The 19,166-nt window shown below is 41.0% G+C and overlaps 1 protein-coding gene across 1 annotated transcript in view; it reads left to right on the top strand.

The window, feature by feature from the left end:
- The window catches only part of UPF1 (UPF1 RNA helicase and ATPase), a 3,097,516-nt gene extending 3,079,293 nt beyond the window's left edge, over nucleotides 1–18,223 (top strand). The window contains exon 23 of the mRNA XM_044054826.1: nucleotides 13,047–18,223. The gene's annotated coding sequence lies outside the window, so the exon portion shown is untranslated. The remainder of the gene's footprint in view (nucleotides 1–13,046) is intronic.
- The last annotated feature ends 943 nt before the right edge of the window (nucleotides 18,224–19,166 follow it).

Below are 19,166 nucleotides of genomic sequence, written 5' to 3' on the forward strand. Positions count from 1 at the left end.
CTTATGAATTAATTTAAGCTTGGTCAAATTGAAGCTCAACTAGGGCTATTGCAGCATCGGTTGCCTTCTACTCTAGGGCCTCCATGGATGACATCTGTGCAGCAGTCATTTGGGCTAAACACCATACCTTCATCAAGCATTACAAATCGGATCTGATCTCCAGGGGAAGAGTGGCCTTTGGCTCAATGGTTCTCAGGAATGTTCTTCCATAAGGGCCACCCAGGTTCTCGATGTAGCTTGGGATTCTGTCCCATCAGTGATGAATAGGAAGAAGATTAACAACTTCAGATAAAGAAGTTATGTCTTACCGTAACATTCCATCTGAGTTGTTGATCTTCTTCCAGTCATCACACCCTCCCACTGTCCCCCGCCATAGGCTCCTGGCGGATCTTCTGCATCTTTTTGGTGTTTCAGGCTTTCTGCACAGAGATGGCCTCTGACTATTTTCTCCTATATTTTGCATGCAAACTCGATCTGAGGTAACTGAGTGAAGGGCATTGTGGGGTAGCAGCTTAGCGCGAGAGTTTGTGGTGCACGCAAGCTTGGTATAAGACTAACTCGGTTCCGAGGGCTCAGAACCGATCCCATCAGTGATGACTGGAAGAAGATCAACAACTCAGATGGAACGTTATGGTAAGACATAACTTCTTTTTTTTTTTTTTTTTTTTTTTCTGGTTTATCTTCCTTTTATGACATAATCCTTTCTGTACCTGAATGTTTTCCGTCCTACTGCTGCCTTTGTACAGGTACCTCACAATATTACCATTGTTAATTATCTGTTTACCATTGCTAGTAATCTCTCTCTTCTACCTTTCCCTTTCCTTTTCTAGGTAGATAAAATGTTGGATAAGTCAATCGGGTTTAAAAAATGCACCTCCTGCGGGTATAAGATTTCCATGTCCTGTCCAGGGATATGTGTATTGCTTGGGCTCTGCTCACTTAGACATTTAATGTGAAATGTGTGCAGATTTCAACTACTGTGCCCTGGTTGAACGCCGCAACAAGGTGGTATTGAAGGGTCCCTTACCATCAACCTCTTTAACTCCTGCTTCTGTTTCTGCTGGAGCTCCCCCTTCCAAAAAGCCAACTGAGAAGGCTGAAGGGGATTCATCAATCAAGGGCAAAGAGAGCAGGAAATCATCCCCTGATTAGCTGCTCCTTTGCTGTTTCAGGTTCAGCTCCACCTGAAAAAAATTCTAGACCATCTGGGAAGTCTGATCCAACAAAGTCAGAAGTCAAAATCTCTGGCTCAAGGCTCTTCTACCTTTACTCCAGAGCCAAATTTTTTTCTCAGATCCATTCACTCTCCCTCCAAGAGACTCCAAGAAGAACTTCCAGGCCACCATCTACCTCATCGTGCCTGATGTTGTCAAGCAGCTTAACTGAATCTGATGTGGGCAGGAAGATGAAGTTGCACTGGGCCCAGGTTCACTTGGGAGTTATACCGGCACTGTCTCTCAAATGACCCGTGAGCCTGTCACAGGCCCTTACCCAGTTGTTGACTCCTACTCCGATTTGACATTCGATTTCGGAACCATCGGCTCTGAGAATCCAGAGTCTGATCTGAAGGCTTGGCCTTATTTGAATCTGTTAACATCTCAGATCCAGTTGGCTCTGACCTTGTCGGAGCCAGAGGAATTTTGTAGCCAAAGCATCCGCGCCAGATCCATTGGGTAAGGATCAAGTCAGATGTCCTCAGAGCCATGTCTTCCCTTTAGATCCTTGACACTGGGCAGCTGGGCTCCAACTTCTGCCATGAGGCAGATCAAGGTGATATTCTGAGTTGTCCTGGGCAGTTGCCTTCGGCTTCTGCCAGGGCGGCTCTTGTTTCTCCTATGTCTTCGACCTCGGAGATAGTAGAGCTTTCTCCACCTCTGAGGATAAGACCTGTTTGCTCCCGTCAGGCCCACCCCTTCCTCAACTGTCTGCTGTGGTCTTGGAGCTTGTGCATCCTGACACATTGGGGCAGCTGGCCAGTACAAGCCTGAAGACTATCCTTATTCAGGACTCTGCTCACACTTAGTCCTGTTTATAGAATCCCACTGGGGAGCCCCCTTTGAAGCGTACTTGCAAGAGAATGCACTTAGATTTCCCACAGCAATCCCTGACAGAAGACACTGACTTCGATGAAGGCAAAGGATCCTCCAGATCACTATTTGAGGATGTTTCCTTCAGTGAAATACTCAAGCTTTTAACACCGAAAGGTGATTGGTCTTCTGAGCCCCCCCTTTCCCCAAAGAAGTGTCTGTGTTTCTTGAGGCTTTTGGAGCCGGCTCAGCTGCATCCTGGGATGGGATGGTGGGCCTCATTTCCTGCTAGGCATGGAAGAATCCAGATGCCATGGAGCCATTTCCTAAAAGACTTGACAGGTACCTGGTTGCACCTAAGGATCAGGTCCACTGGAGCAGAGGTCCCCTAGTAGATGCTATGGTGGTAGCAGTGGCCACCAAGAAAGAACTTGCTGAGCAAAGTTCTACTGTCCATCACCCCAACAGTGTCTCCAGAGTGGTGGACAGGTGTGGTAAGCACATATATGCATCAGCAACCTTTGTCCTCAAGTCAGTATTTGGCGCACATGTCACAAGATTTCAGAGAGACTTGATAAAAGAGGTATCCAATGCCCTGTTTGGGTCCATTTCTGAGAAGGACAAGACCAGTATTATGCAACTGACCACCCTACAGTCCCTTTCAAACACCTATATGAGAGTAATTTTCCATGACCCAGAAGGTGCTTCGAGAACGGGTTCAGGAATAGGTGTGAGATGGCACACATGGCTGCGTCTTTAACTTTGCAGTGACTTTCAAGTCATCGTTCATCGGTGCTCCTTTTGGTAGATCTACCTTATTTGGCCCCAAGGTTAAAGAAACACTGTCCAGGAGTGAACAAGGCAGGAAGACCGTATTTGCCATAGGGATCTATTTTTCTGCACCTCACAGAACCTTTACCTGGAATCAGGGAGGTGGCAGGAAAATGTCATTCTGGAAGTCGCAGGGTTATCCTGTGTGAATAGATCTCCCCCTATGGCAGAGGGGGGAACTACAATAACAGGCAACTCCCTTGTGGCAGATGAGGCCCACAGAATCCGGGTTTTAGAGGTCCCTTCTGTGAGAAACCCTGTCAGTGCTCCTGAAGGGTTGCCAGACTGCTGCACTCAGGAGGCAGTCGGGGGGTGCTTAACCCTGCATCCACAAACATGGGCAACCATCACCAATGGCACTTGGGTACAGAAGATTATTTCCGGATGTTATTACATAGCTTTGTCCCGACGGACCCCCCCAGTTCTGCAAAAGTTTTGAGTTGATGATCCTAGTCAGAGAAAAGCAGTGGCTTTAGAAATGCAAAAACAGCTGGAAAAAGAGTCATCTAGATGGCCCCCATACCAGCAAAGATTCAGAACTTATTCAAGGTTCTTTTTAGTGCCAAAGAAAACCAGGGGCTAGAGACTTATCCTGGATCTCCTCAACTTAAACTAGTATGTCAGACTCTTCAGTTTCCGAGTGGTCACGTGTTCAGTCCATTCTGCCACATCTGTGCAAGGACAATTAGATGTGCACTATAGATCTCCAGGATACATTGTATCACATCAAAAAAATGGGAGTTCCAGGAGATTTCTGCACTTCCAGCTGGGAGCCAGTCATTACCAGTTCAGAGCCCTGCCTTTGGTCTTACCACAGCCTCCAGAGTGTTCACCAAGTGCATGGCAGTGGTTTGCAGCTCCCCTAAGATTGCTGGGATTCAATGTGTTTCTGTATCTTGAAGATTGGCTCATCTCTGTTCCCACCAGGCATCTACTGATTCAAGCCAGGGACTACTAGCTCCAACTGTGTCTTCAACTGGGCATTGCAGTGAACTATGCCAAGTCTCAGCTCTTCCCTACTCAAGTCATGGAATTAATTGGTGCTTGTTTGAACAAAGTTACCCAAATTGCAAGCCTTCCTCACTCAAGTAACTACATTAGAGTCAAGCATCCCACTTTCTGTCTCTTCATCCCCTGCCAGTAAGGTTTGTTTTACAACTCTTGGGATGTGTGGCAGCTTTCATAACTCCTAATACTCCTTTTAAGGTATTACATGAGAGTACTACAGTGGACACTTTTGTAGAGCAGTGTTGTTTCGTATGATACTTTCTCTCTGCTCCATTACATATTAGCAAAAATCTGCCAGAGAAGTTTCTAAAGGCTGCTCTGTTATCCTTCCACCACCTGTGGGCATAGTGACTATGGACGCCTCCCAACTGGGGGAAGGACTCTCCAATGTACTTCCTCCCAGTTGGAGACCAATCTTCACATCACATCAGTGTCATGGAAATGAGAGCAGTCCTACTAGTGTTGCAAGCGTTTCAAGATGCTGCTCTTCTGGGGATGATTGCCATTCAGTGTGTCAGTTGTCTTGTACATCAACAAGCTAGGGGGGGATTCAAATCCTGCCTCCTGTGTCGGGAAGCGATAAGAGTTTGGTAGTGGGTGATTTCTTCTGTTTATTTTCTCCTGGCAGTGCATACCCCAGGGAAGTCCAACGTTCTAGCAGACAAATTAAGCAGGTCTATCTTACAGCCTCATGAATGATCTTGCAACCCTGTGGTGGCAGAATAAATTTTCTGTCATTGGGGCCAACCATGCTGCGACGACTTTACTTCTCCTCTCAATCCCTAGTGGAGCAGGTACTTTGCTCTAATCGCTCCAGAGGGGGAGTTGCCAAGCGTCTTACTGGAAGTGCAAAGTAATCCTCATTGCCACTTTAAGTATGGTCCCCTTTTCTTTGGCCTTATGTTGTGCACCCTCCTTGGGTGTTGGATCTGAACCAGGATCTTCTCTCACCCATCAGGAATTATTCACCTAAACTTCAGACCCTTGAAATGACCACATGGTTTCTCCACTTCCCGTAATAGCTGTACGGTCCAGTTTTCATCTCTGGTGAGACACAACCTCATATCTTAAAATGATCCAACAAGAAAGGTGTATAAGAGTAAATGGAAACAGTTCTCCCATCGGGCTGTCCAGAAACAACTAGATTCCTTTTCAGCACCCATTTCAGCTTTTCTAGATTTTCTTGCTTTTATTTTAACAGTGGTGCTAGCTAATGTAATGTAAAGATTAAACTTAAAGCTATTTCCAATTTTCATGTAGTACATATAACCAATCCTGTTTGCCCTCATCTGAATTATGTGAAGCCTTTCCTAAAGGCACCTTCAATTCTGTATCTACAGAAAGAAGGATTTCAGAAAATCAAACTATTTTGTTTCCCTTTCCAGAGTCAAAGGTTACTTTAGAAAAGTGGCTCACTGATTGCATTTCTATTGTCTGTAAAGAAAACTGATTCACACTTCCTGGATGACCTAAGGCTTATTCCACCAGGTCCTTATCCACATCCTCTGCCTTCTGGTGTAGAGCTTCTGTAGATGACATTTGTGGAGCTGCCACTGGTCAGTCTCGCATACCTTCATTGCTGACTACAAATTGGACATTTTATCTAGGAATAGGGCAACATTTGGCTCTGCTGTACTCCAGAATATCTTGCGTTGAGGTTTCCCTAGCTGGGGATCCTTTCCCTGCTTTTGAGGAGCAGATGAAAAAGACAGCATCAGATACTGAAGTTATGTACTTACATTAATGATGCATCTGTGTTGTCTGTTTTCATCCTCCCTCAACCTCCCACCCTCCATCCCCCTTCCTACTTCACGATTTTATTAATTCCCAAGTCTTCTAGTTCAAACTGAGGAGTAATGTATTGCCTGACTGATGAGATCCAGCTCTTCTTGTTCACTTCTTAAGTTATGTGGTTATTTCACCAGGATGTTAATTTTAATATTTCTGCATTGTTCCTATTAGATAGCTGTTTTTACATGCACTATAGACTAAAGCGATGGCAAACTTGATCTGAAGTAATTCTAACTAGAAAGAAGGATTATGGGTAAGGGGAGGACAGTAGCGTAGCTAGCGTGGTGGAAGAGGGGCAGCTGCCCCAGCTGCAAAGTGTTGGTGGGGGGGTTACGTGGTTAGCTGATCCCTATATCTAATGCAGTATCTTTTTAAAAGCAGGTATTGCATTTGCTGTGGGGGGTGCAGTTAACTGATCCCAGTGTCTATGCAATATCTTTTTGAAAGCAGGTATTACATTTGCTACAGCGCTTAGTGTGTGGTCTACACTGTAGCAACTCTTTGCTACATTGTAGAAAATGGTTTGCTAAAGTTTAACAGTTTAAATATTTTTTTAATCTAAAATCTGAGAGCTGTAGCACTCCGTACAAGCAGGGTATAAACTATAGCAGCCCTTTGCTACATTTCTAGCAAGCAGTTTGCTATAGTTTATAAAAATAAATTGTTTATTTTTTTAATAAAAGGGGGAGGGGTTGGGGCAGGACCAGAATAGCTGGACAGGAGGGAGGGGGCATTTTATGCATCTGGCCACCTGGTTGGTCTGGCAATAGAGGGAATGAGTGTGTTTTTTCCTGCTGCTCTTCAGTGGAAGGGGTTGGGGGGTGGATCTGTAATAAGTCAATCTTTAGATCGGCTTAATACAGATATAGTGCTTTTTTCGTGGTACAGGCACAGGGTGCTGGGTGAGCCCCTCATGTTTTGAATCCAACTGTTATAAAGTGACTGAAGTTGGATCCAAAATCCATTTGTTGAAGGATGAAGAGAGACAGCACAGATGCATAGTCATGGTGAGTACGTAATTTTTATTTAACAGCCTCATGCATAACCTACTCATAAACTGGAACCAGAAGACACTACATTTTAAAGCTTGGATGATTTGATCTTGGTGCTCTGCAGACACGGTACATGCTGAGTATCATCAAGAAGTTAAGGACACTATTTAGTAGAAAATCTTATTTATCAGAATGGAAAATGTTTTCTTTCTGGTGGCTGTGGAAAAGAAAGGGTCGTAACACAGCACCAGTGATCATCATTTTGCAGTACTTTAGCAGGCTTGGCTAAACACCTATTAAAAGTTCATCTCTCGGCTATTTCAGCCTGCCTTTCCTTGGATCTGCCCTTAGTTTGTTACCAGCAAAACAATTCTTTAAGAAAGTATTAAATTTGAGACCACTGCCATACGAGAATTGCCCACCCCCTGGCTTAAGACCTTAATTCTGCAGTCCCTGGATGTTCACAGACCACTAAGGTACCGTTTGCTCAGAACCAAAAGACTAGGAAGTCTAACTAGTTTTTCTTTTGACTTAAAACATGGACATGTTATATTCTAACATGGTATACAAATACTGCTCGCTTACATTTTTGCTCTTCTCCATCTAAAAAATGTAAGGTATTAAGTCTTATAGCACAATGGGCACAGCGGCAATGGTGCAATTCGTAGGGTAGTGAGCATGGGGCAGTCACCTGTACACCTATGCACCCATTCTCAAAACACTGCAGATTGACATTGATTCTTAGGCTAGAGCACAGTTTACTGCAGTAATACTACAGGATAGAGTACAATCCAGCTATCCCTTTCAGGCCACACCTCCCTTCCGTGTTGTAGCTGTGTGAGTCATACTAGTAGCCAAGACTACTGAAGTAGTGATCTAAATCATAGGAATCCTAAGAAATACAAGACTGTAAGACCAGAGGCCATCTTTTAGGGTATACACCCAATTGTACAAGCTTTGTTTGAAGGCCAAAAGAGAATCGCACTTCTGGACATATAAGAGAAGTGTCGATGAAAAAGTGAAGAAAGAACGATCCAGGCACCTCAAGGTCCACACTCCTTTATTGTAAGACCAAACACTGAGCACTTTCATCTCTGTTACATCTAGCAGAGAAGAAAGCACTCAACTCTTGGTCTTACAATATAGGAGTGTGAACCTTGAGGTACCTGGATCGTTCTTTCTTCACTTTTTCATTGCCGTTTCTTGGTGGTGTTGGTTTTATAGAGAAGTGTATTCTAAAGGAAGGGGAGGTGCTGGATGTTGAACCTGTCTCCATTTAGTTTTACTTACTCCCTGATGTAGATTAAGATCTCTTGTTCAAGTGTTGGCTGCACTATTTAATACACTGAAAAAACATATCTTGAATAATGGGATCCCTGAGGACACAGCAAGGCATAGGTCTCCCTTAGAGAGACTGTACGACATTGAGTAAAATAATGATTCCAGCCATTCCAAAGATTTTTGAGACCCAAGATTTTTTATTGGGGTCCTTTTGTTTTTAGAGTTTGATATGTCTGTAAAGGTGCATGTCAAAGGAATACATTATACTCTGTAATGTGTCAAGGGCTGAGTAAAGAGGTGCATTCTGTTTGGATTTGGAAGAGATGTCTTTGGTGATGCATTGTGATATATAGAAGAACTTCCTAACTGCAGTCGCTACAGAGTGTTCAAAGAGGAGGCCACCTATCCAAGTTTCTGATGAGAGACTTACTGGAGAGTGAGGTGTCGTAAGCAGTATATAATGGCAATTTGTTCTCCAAAGGAGTTAATATTGCTTTTCTTAGTGTTTAGTTTGAGCCCTTTCTCACTACACGAGGTATTGACGAATGATAGTTCCATTCGAAGGGAATTTATTATTTGATGATTTGACAACTACATTCAACTTGCAATCATTGGTGAACTTAGTAGTTAGCCAGAGGGCCTCCTTGTCAGTGTTGAGATCAGAGAAAAAATGCCAAAGAAGGGAGCCAGTTATAGAACCTTGGGAAATGCCATTCTCATGTTTTCTTAGCTGATATTCAGTCCAAAGGGTAAAACGGTTGCAAGGACAAAACCATTCAGTAAACAACTGCAAGAAAGACCCAGACAAATTATAGTCTTTATTGTATAATACCTTCAGTTTCCTATAGTCAAGGCACATGGGATATATGCAAATGACAATGATGTCAGCAATGAGACTGAATACGTTGAACTGAGATGGATTGTGGATTTTAAAGCTTATTTGTCACCTGGTCTTAACAGTGCCGTTTCTTTAAAACCTCTTTTGAAAAAAAAAAGAGGGCTGCCACACTGATTTTTAAGATGTTTTTATTGGTTGTTGGTTTTATTTAAACTTCATTTGTCTTTTCATTTTTGTATTAAGGTCTGATGAAGAGGGTTGCCTCGAAAGCACTTACCTAATCGAATTATTTATTTTTGAAATAAACTTCAGTGTGATTTTATCCTTCAGCCCATACGCCTTTTATTTTCTGTATATGCAAATGACCCCTAAAGGACATATCACTGTTTCAGTGGCATGACTTCTGAAAGCCCATGACTTAAGTCTCTGTAGGTACTTTCAGGTCAATAAAGCCAAATCCTACTAGCTGTAGACATGACATATTTTCACCTTTTTTAATCTCTTCAATATGGCATGAGTGGATTGTTTGACTGCACATCAGAAATGTACTGCTTAAAATCAAGCCTGATGCTCATAAATATGAGTGCCTGCAAAATATCCCATCTAATATCCAAACCAAAGGATAAAAAGGTCACACACACAAACCATTCATTAAAAGTCAACCTGTAGTTTTCTTAATCCTGCTATCATTTAGCTACCTGCCCGGTCAGCCCATTGTTCCTCTTAGTGACAAGAACTCAGAGGCCCATTTGTGGTTGATTGGGAGGAGGAGAGCAGTGCCAGCATTCTTTCTTGAATTTGGGGAGCATTAAAGCCTTACTGGTTCACATACCTGCTACATCCTGAGGGAGTTGGTTTGCAGTAGGTGTCTGCAAGGGGTTTATCTCCGACTTTCCAAAGAGGCATTCCCTTTGTATTCCTGTCCTGCTGAAGGCAAAAATAATGTGGTGATCCCTGGTGTCCCACCAAGGGTTCTACACAGCAACTGCACTCAGTGGGCATCCCCAACCCCAGAGAGAAGCAAGTAGGCCATCTCCTATCATTATTCTTTCCCCTGACCATTTCTTCCAGCACATAGGCTTCTGTTTTCCTAATATAAATTTTCTTCAAAAGACTACTTTTAATATGTAGGTTCATTAGAAAGACTTCAAACGGTGGTGGTGCTGCGGTAGCGTTGTCGCCTCACAGTAAGATGCTGTCTGGTTCGACTCTCAGCTAGAGCGTCTTCTGCATGGAGACAAGCGTGAATGGGCGTACCTTCGTTGAAGGTTGTGCGTCAGGGCTGGTAACTCGGCACGTAAAAATCAACTACCAATCATTAACAGACCGGAGTTCCGCTGTGGCGACCCCTAACTGGGAAAAGCCGAAAGACTTCAAACACCATCAATGCAAAATATTAAAAAATACAAATTATCCATAGCAGATTTGGCAGCCGTATGTTGGCTACAGTCACATACAAAGTACTACAAACTGCTGTCCTTTACTGCCACAAATTTAATAAAAGTCTCTTAGCTCAAAACTGATGTTAGTTTATCTCCATTTTTGTATTGTGTATAACCAGATGCACAATTTCCTAACACACGCAGTTTTGAATTCCTTCTCTTGACATACCAGAAACAGTTTTTTTTCTTCCTCTTTCTAAGCCCCAATCTTTCTTTGTTAATGTTATTTGAAAATGGTAAATTTGCACAGATGTTTGTTGCCTGTGTGTTCGTGACTTTTGCATTTATTTAAGTGAAAAGTGTTTAGCTACTTATTTCTGCTGTTGACTTTTATTAGGCCTCATGTAAATTAACTTTGCATTGCTTACTGAATTTACTTATGCCTGCTTCATTAACTGTTGTACTTGGTTGACTGTCATGGTTTTGTCCTCAGCAAAAATGTTGGCACATTCTTAGGCTTGGAAAAAAATGTCAGATTGTTTTTACAGAGTAAAAGAAAAATGTTTAGTGACTTCAGCTCTGTAGAGCATTTGGTGTTGAGCAGGCTTTAAGCAACCTTTATGAAAACTGTGTTCAGGTTAAGCTATGGTCCTGTCTAGCGTCCTAGCGTCTGTTTCTGGCACATGACATTTAAGAGCATAATCCGTCTTTGTTGGATATGTTGCGCAGTCTGTGCAAAGAATTTGAAACTTAAGCAGAGTTTGTTCTTGGTAGACTTGTTTACATGATGCTGCCAATGATCAATACAGAGCTAGTAGTAGTAACAAGAAACAGGGATTTGACTTTATTAGTCCATGGTCTTATCCTTCTGAAAGTTCAAAGAGGTCCATTTGTAGTGGTAACCCATGTGTTGAAAAATTGTACCGTCACTGATGCACTTTGAAAAGGGTCCCTTTTCACCATTTTGCCATATTCATTCCCCCATGCTTCATTAACAAAAGGAAACGTGTAAGGGGATGCTCATTAACATTATTTGATTGCAAACTCTGTTTCTTAAAGAACTTGAGTCATTGTACATTCACTGTGAAACAAAAAAAAAAAGGTTACCTCATCACATTTTTAGCCATATTAAGAAAGTGTTTGGAGAAGAGTTAGAGCCCAGGCCCTTACTTTTGTCAGTCTCGCTGCTTCCTGGAGCTGGGTTCTTGGGTTGGGAAACTGAGAAAAATCAACAGTAGCTGTAGCTGAAGGTATCAGTTTGGGAAGCAATCATATGGCTTCAGCATTTTTAGAAAAGCCTTTATCAGCATTCGTGCTGAAGAAAGTACAGTTGTGTGAGGGTACGTAACATAACTAAAGATATTCACAAAGAAAGAGCTTTGTACATTTGTTAGAGTAGATGAATGAAGTAAGTTCCACACTAACATTGATCTTCCAGCCAGCTGTGTGGAGCATTCACATCCCTAAATGGCACAAGGTTGTATCCCACAACCATCTGCATGAATTTTGGCAGCCTGTGCCAAGCATCCTTATGCAAGAGGAAGCCATACAGGTCTTTGTAACGGCTGCAGAAAAAAAGTTGTTGTCCTGATGAACCCCACCTCCTTAAAACAACAGCAACATGCAGTGGTTCAGAGCATGCTGTAAAACGTATTGGCAGTACCAAAGAGGAAGTAGAGGGTGAGGCTACATACTACAGCTACTTCTGTTAAAGTATGTTTATAGTGAATGTCTTTGCACAGCTGTACTGTGATCTTAAGGAAAACTGCTGCTGCTATATGTTCAGTACATGAATGAAAAAAGTGCCAAAGAGTGTGAGGGGCCCTGATCCTTCATGAGGATGGAAGGTTATAGTCACTCCTCCTCGGCTTAGCATCCTCTTTCACATCTCCATGACATGGTCATGTGCATTTTGTCTTTGAGGTCTTTATTGACACATGTTTCTGTGGGCTTTTCTGTGGATATTTAGTTGCTTGATGCTTTTATACAGACTCCAGAAAAGCACATATTAGCAAACGTGTGGCCTGATTAGGGCCCATAAAAGTGGAAGTATTATGTCATCACCTCCAGGTTTTACCCTCTCTTCAAGTCCTTCTTTATACTCTTCCCACCATTATCTACTACTACATCTGCGTTAATGCCATCTGTGTACAGACTGATCCTGTTCTGCATTCCCTGAGATTTTTCTGAAGCAAGCACAATGGACATGGGACTGACCCTGGTGGTGTACTTACCATTTTTCTTTCTTGCTGGCTTTCCCTTTCCTCCATAGCCCTCTGCCTTCATTCAGTCATGGAGTAGTCCATTTATGCAGTCTGTTAACCTCAGCTCCTGCGTGTGTGTGAATTTTTTTCTTGATGTTTTCTTATTCCTCATTAATGGACTACTCTTCTGTCTTGTCAGATTGTTTCATAGTAAGAGAAGAGGATTATGCCAAGGCAGACGTTTTTTTAAACAGGATTGAGGCTTAAGTTGAGTCCATATTGGGATTTAAATTTTGTTCTGACAATTAAGCAAAATCACCTTTTGTCTCAGCCTGTTGTATACCATAATGGTTTTAAAGCTTGAAAAATGCCACTCAGCCAGATGTATTTTTTTGCTACAGGCCTTGTTGGTGGTTGGACATTATGCTGTATCCCAAAAGGGTAAAGGATAAGACTGTAATGTACAAACTTTTTCAGTTGCACTACATGAAAGACCCATCTTTACTTTTAAAGGAGTTGCTCCTGCAGCATAGGCAGCCCTTTCAGTATCTGATCAAATATTGTAAAATATTTCTCTAAAGCTCATAAATTAAATACTAGCTTTGATTGGTATGCATTTAAGTATAGTAAAAGCAGTATTGATTTCAAAAATGTTATAGTAAACTTTTTTTTTGTTCCCACTTCTCTTTTAGGTTATGGGAGGAAGAGCTAAGCTAGAAAGTGGCTTAGTTCATCAGCATTTTAATCTGGGAAATAAAAAAAAAAAACAAACGGATACCTGTTTTCCACTGCTACAACTGAAGCACCACTGTGTGAGAGCAACAGGAGAAACCAGCCAGTAACAAAAGAGAGAGGGAGAGAGCGAGACCACTGCTAGCACACTGAGACACGGAGACTGAGAGGAGTGGGGAAAAAGGCGCACCAGCTTGCGCCCCATCAGGAAGGCGGGTTTGGTCTCAAACGTTGACGTACTCTTACCATGCAGCCCGCCCGGAAAGAACGACTGAGCTGACCCCCTGCTCCCCCAGCAAATGAAGTGAGAGAGAAGGGTCTCGTACAGCTTCTGCTTTCATTCCATATCTCTGTTTACAGAGAAGCAGCAGATCTATTAAAGTGGGAGAAAAAAATCTTTATCTCAGAGTTGCTCTCTTGCTTTTATGAGGGATGTTGTATTTAGTACTGATCTTAAGTATGAGGAAAATAAACTGCAATTAGAAGTTCTTTAACACCTTTTGTAGCCATTTAGCTTGACTTGATCTAAGCCATCCTTATCACAGTAGAGCAGAATATATGTAAGAGCTCAACTTTGAGATGCAGGTTTTCTTTCCAGGCCTGCTTTGATACGTTGTATCTTGAAAGGTGTCAGCTTGCCAGAATCCTGCTTCATTTCTTGACGGGTATTGCACATGACAGTTGTGAATTCAGAGAAATACTGCATTTTCTGAGTAAGCTTGTCTTTGGAATTTGAAATGCAGCTTGAGCAATCCTCGTACTGAGACACTTTAAAAAGGAAGTTTAAGTTCCATCATCGAAGAGAATTGTTGGTGTAAGTTGAAGTTGCAGCAATGGCTTATTGATCAGCCTCTTCTTCCTTAATGACGGAAAGCAGTACTGACAGTGACGTGGAGTTTTGTGCTCCTTCAGGAGGAGGGTTTTTCAATGTTTTAATGCTCTGTGCGCTTTAATTGGCTACTGTCTGGACTCTGCTCTGTGAAGAAAAAAAAACTTTCTGTAAGAATGAACTGTGCTCTTTTAAATAGGTTGGGTTCAAATTCCTTTCGGCTTTGCAGGAAGTGAGAAATGGTCTGTTTTCAAGATCCCCCCAGGAGAACCAGTGAGAAGCTTTGTTGCTTAAAAAGTGGATTATACTGGTTTTGAAGAAAAAGATTTAAACAGTATTTGGAGGATGATTATTTAGAAGAACTAAGAAACAGTCATTTGTTGGGAAGGTGGCCTCTTGGTTGTAACTGAAATGTAGCCAGTCAAGTTTTGCTCTTGACTGTTTGTAGCTCTACATTGATGGCTGATTAAGTAGAGTTCACCAGTGTTGAAAGTATAATTAAGAGTGAAAGAAATCACTTGGGAACAGGACACAGATATGACTTTGTATTTTGTCTTGAAACTGGGCAACAGACAGTGGTACTTGTAGGGAATATTAACTGCATACAAGGGAAAAGGACTAAAAAGACAGCCAGCCTTTTTAAGTTACAAACTCAAATGAAAAAGGTAGAAGTCAAAACACTTAGTGTTGCCACTGATGAATGTTTTGTGCGCATTTTATTACTAAAGTGAACTTTATGAAGGAAAAAAATGCTGCCAGTCCAGTTCTTAATGTGCATTCAGTTAAAAAGTGCATCTACCTCCTGACAAAGAACAATACTATATGCAGTCACAGAAACATTAACAGTTAAAGAACAGGTTTTAAAATGCAGGTACTGTTGGGCTGTAAGCATAAATGTTTGAGGTCACTCAGAGTATTCTGAAATGAAAATTGGGAGGTTGGGAAGAAAAAAGGTGTGCATTTGTGTACCTGTTTATCCTGCTGTATTTATGGATGAATTTTCTGTGTACTTATCTTCCCCACTTTGTTTTAAAAGAAGTTGAGAAATCCCTGACCACTATTTGGAATATTTTCTTTAACCCATATTCTAATAAAAAAATTCCATCAACTGTATTGCTGCAGAGGATGGTGAGAGAGAGAGAGAGATGTGAATGACACAAAATGGTACTCTTAAGCATCTGCCCATAACCATCAAATGTCTTGTAGGAATGCATCTTTGGCTGCACCTGGACCTATGCCAGTAGCAGAGACTTGTTCAGAATGGATATGCAGAGGCAGGCTGTACTACAGGAATGGGTTACCACTTTGGAATGTACAGGCAGCAGACCTCATAATCTCCATATTTGGTGTACATTTTCCACGCTGAGTCAATGACGTTTTTTTCCTTGTTGGCTTTGTTCTAGCTCTTTGTTGGACAAATAGCATATTTTTCATATTTCTGTTTGACCAGTGTTGTGTTCTGTGCGAAAATGGTGCATTAACTGGAATCTGGTGTAGCACCTGCCAAGTATTACAACTGGACTGGTATTTCATCTTGTGAGGATTCCGTTGTTCTAGATCTCTTGATTATTTTCTTGTTTCTTGGCCATGTCAGCATTAGGGAACATTTTGGATTTCTTTGTGTATTGGAAGCCCTGACTAAAAGATTTGACTGGGTATAGGGCATGAGAGGTCATACTACTGATTCCTATGATGCTTGTATTCAGCCCTGAATTGTGTACATATTTAGGAGAAAAGGACACTATAGACTTAAACAGTAGACCATTAAAAGTCAGTTACATTAACCATTTCCATATCGTACAACAGGTACTTTTTATCTCTGTGTGTGACACATTGCCTACTAAAAAGGTATCATCCTGAAGGCCTAGTGACATTTTTAGATTCATAGTAAAAATGCAGAAATGTACTTAAAGGTTTACGTTGTGGTCGGCCTACTCATGATGGGTATGTCATCAAGTCTGTATTATACACTTCTGCTTTATAAGCACATTGATCACAGTCCAGTTCTTCTGCTGTTGCAATGGTTGTTCCTTGGAATTGCAGGTCTTTTTTTGAAGCATTATTTCTAAGGAGGCAGTCCCCTCACTACATGCATAGAGTAAAACCTAGTTAGAGTAATTTAATGGGCTGTCTTCCCCGAAGAGAGCAGCATTTGCCGCACTAATGGTGTGTGGTTCTTCATCTTTGTTGTTGTTAAATGAAGGTTTTGAGCTTATGAGAAGGTTTTTCAAGCCATATTGAGCACTGGCTACAGCAGTAACTTATGCTGTTGTCTTTGATTACATCCCCACCCTCACCCCCCATTGTTATGGTCAGTTGCTTTTTTCATGTAGTTTATTAGAATGTGTTGTTTTAGTCTGACATTTTCAAGGCCTGTACTTGGTGCACTTATTGTCATCTCTGGTTCTTGTCTGCTTGTTTGAGACATTGGTGTGCATTGCGTTCAGCCGCTTCATATGTAGAGATGATCATTCTTGTTTGGTGCATTTTGGACAAGTAACAACTCTTGTTGTAGTGCCAGGAATGAACCATGAAGGTAGGGTTTCTTAAAACTGCTGTCATTTTCTGATACTTAGCCAGTTGAAAGTCTTGGCTTTTTGTTAATGTTCATGCCAGAGGTGGTCTTGTACAGTCTCATGCCTTTTGCTACTGCTTTGCTAATCATAGTGTCCTTGGTTCTTTGGGACATCATTTCAAAACACTGGACAGTCTCGCTAATGATCAACGGGAGTCAAGTCCAAAGAAGCTGTCCATGTACTGAGAGGCAGTTATTCTGGTAAAACTAATACTTGATTGCATGACTTGGCTAATCAGGTTTACTTAGTATAGCTAATGACTGGAGTTCCTCAGTGAAAAAAATGTGAGAAATCTGCCGTTTCAGTAAAACAAAAAATATATATTTGTATACATAAAAATGTGTGCGTGTGTGTGTGTGTGTGTGTATATATATATATATATATATATATATATATATATATATATATATATATATATATATATATAGTATTATTTTTTTACAAGGAACAGCATTTTATATTAATTGTAATACTGATGTTAATATGCATGCAAACTTCTGGATCTTCCTGTTGGCCCATATCAGGAGTTAAGTTTCCTTATTTCCTTGATTATGACAAGTGATCCTTAATCGTTTAGAGTTGTCTGACTTGTATAGTGTGAGCAGTACTTGGTTTACTTTTCTCTTTACTTGCCCCTTACTACATCATCCAGCAGTGGAGGCTTCTTTGCTGAGTACTTCAGATCTTTCTTTTGCTCAGTTATGATTCTTTCCTTTTGGGCTTCCTCACTTACTGTCAGCTGAAGTGTTTTTTTTGTGTGTGTGTCACATTTTGATGTTGCATGCCAGCATTTGCTTCACTCATGCCATATTCAGATGAAGATGGTCCTGGATATGTACACTTCAGCAGCTTGTATGGCTCTTCAGACTTCTGTACTCTTAATGAACAGATGCATTCCTAGAAGACATGTACATAATGGAGTTGCTGTAGTTCTTGATCTTGTAGAAGCAAGCCATTTCATTCACAAATCTTTCTCTTTTCTCTCATGGACTGGTGTTTTATACACACCTTCTTTGCCTTCAGAATGCATGTGATGGCTAAATTAGCTTATATGCACATCTTCAGCAGATACAGGCTTAGGCTTGGCACAAGAAGTTATATTCAAACTCTTGTGCTCACCCTCATATCTCCTTGCTTAATAGTTTGGTTGAAGTTTTTGATCTTGCAGGTTTCTGTTGGTAGAAAACATGTGCCTTTTCTGTTAGTAGAAAATCTGTACTTAGAAGATCGAGTTAAGTGCATAATTATCATTGTTTGCCACACATTTGATTATGTATAAACCTGCATGAGAAATTCAAAGAAGAAAACGCTGAAATGTAACAATTTTCCTTCCTGGGATTTAGACTTCAGAAGTGTGAGTATACAGAGACATTGGCCACCTTCCTTTTAGTCAGATGGGTTCTTTTATAAAAAGGACTTAGCCGAAGGGCTTTTTTAAAACTTTTGCTTTTTGGAAGGCTGCATACAAGAGTTTTCAGTTGATTAAAAAAGCTTTAATCTTTCTGTGCAATGTAATTGAGTAATGTAATTCCCTATCCTCATTTATTTCACTGATTGAAATAATCGGTTTTGCTTTGTGCTGTTTTATTTTTTCCTTGTGGCAGTTATTTGAGTTTTATAAACCCCTATTTTGTAGGTGCTAACAAGGCATCTTATATTACAGAAAACTAGTTTGATTTTTGTCAATTGTTTTAACTTTATTCAATAAATTGATTATTAGCTCTTGCAGTAATTCTTGTGAGTTGTATGGCATTTCAAGTTTGCAACGGTTTGTCTTCATTTGTCCTTGTGTATATGTATTTTTAGCACCTAGACAGTCTTTCATAATTTTTCATTGTTCATGTTCTCATCACAGGTGTGTTGTTCCTGGTTGATGAAGTGTTATGGACCTTTCCATATTTGGTTTGAAAGGGAAAAGCTCGTCTTGCAATAATGTATGCATTTTTTCTAAAACTGGATTTAAGTGATTGAACCCCTTTCACGGTATATGTCAGAAATTGTTTTTTCGTGGAATTATTTAATTGAAGCAAAGTACTTGGGGTGTTTAAGATTTCTCTTTGTCCTTCATACACATTTATCATATTGATCACTGCTGCCGTAGCCTTAGCTATAAGGGCTATATCCTGACAGCTTCCAAAAGCTTCAGAGCATCTTCCACATGTCCTGACTATTAAGCAGCTCCAGCTGAGCTTGACTAAAAGATAAGCTTGTCTTTGCAAGATCCTTTCCCTTCTTAGGTTCTTTACTTTATTTTGGCAAAGTTGATGCTTCTTCCTCTTGAGCTAGCAGCTGAGGTGGAAAGGTAATTGTCATGAAATAACCTTCTTTCTGGGGGCTTATCACCTCCATGAGGAGAATCCTGGAATTAAAAAAAATATGCATGACCCACCATACGTAACCTTCCAAGAAGATAATTGCCCTTTTGTACCAACCCATCACTGAAGCCTAAGGAGTGTGTTAATCTGCCTGTTTTCTTTGCAGCATGTTCTAACTAGGGCCTATTTGTTGTTGATGTGCAAAGGCAGTTTTTGCGTTTATGCAAAAAGAACAAATTCTGTTAGAAACATTTCCCAGTTTTCTTAAACAAAAAGCTGTTGCATTTAAAAGTTTTTAAAGTTGCCCAGTTGTAATGACTGACTGTATTATGTTTTATGTAATTTCCGTTTAAATACTGT

The sequence above is a fragment of the Protopterus annectens genome, chromosome 13.part0, assembly GCF_019279795.1.
Source record: "Protopterus annectens isolate FY-2018-M chromosome 13.part0, PAN1.0, whole genome shotgun sequence".
In the NCBI taxonomy this organism is placed as follows: domain Eukaryota; kingdom Metazoa; phylum Chordata; order Ceratodontiformes; family Protopteridae; genus Protopterus; species Protopterus annectens.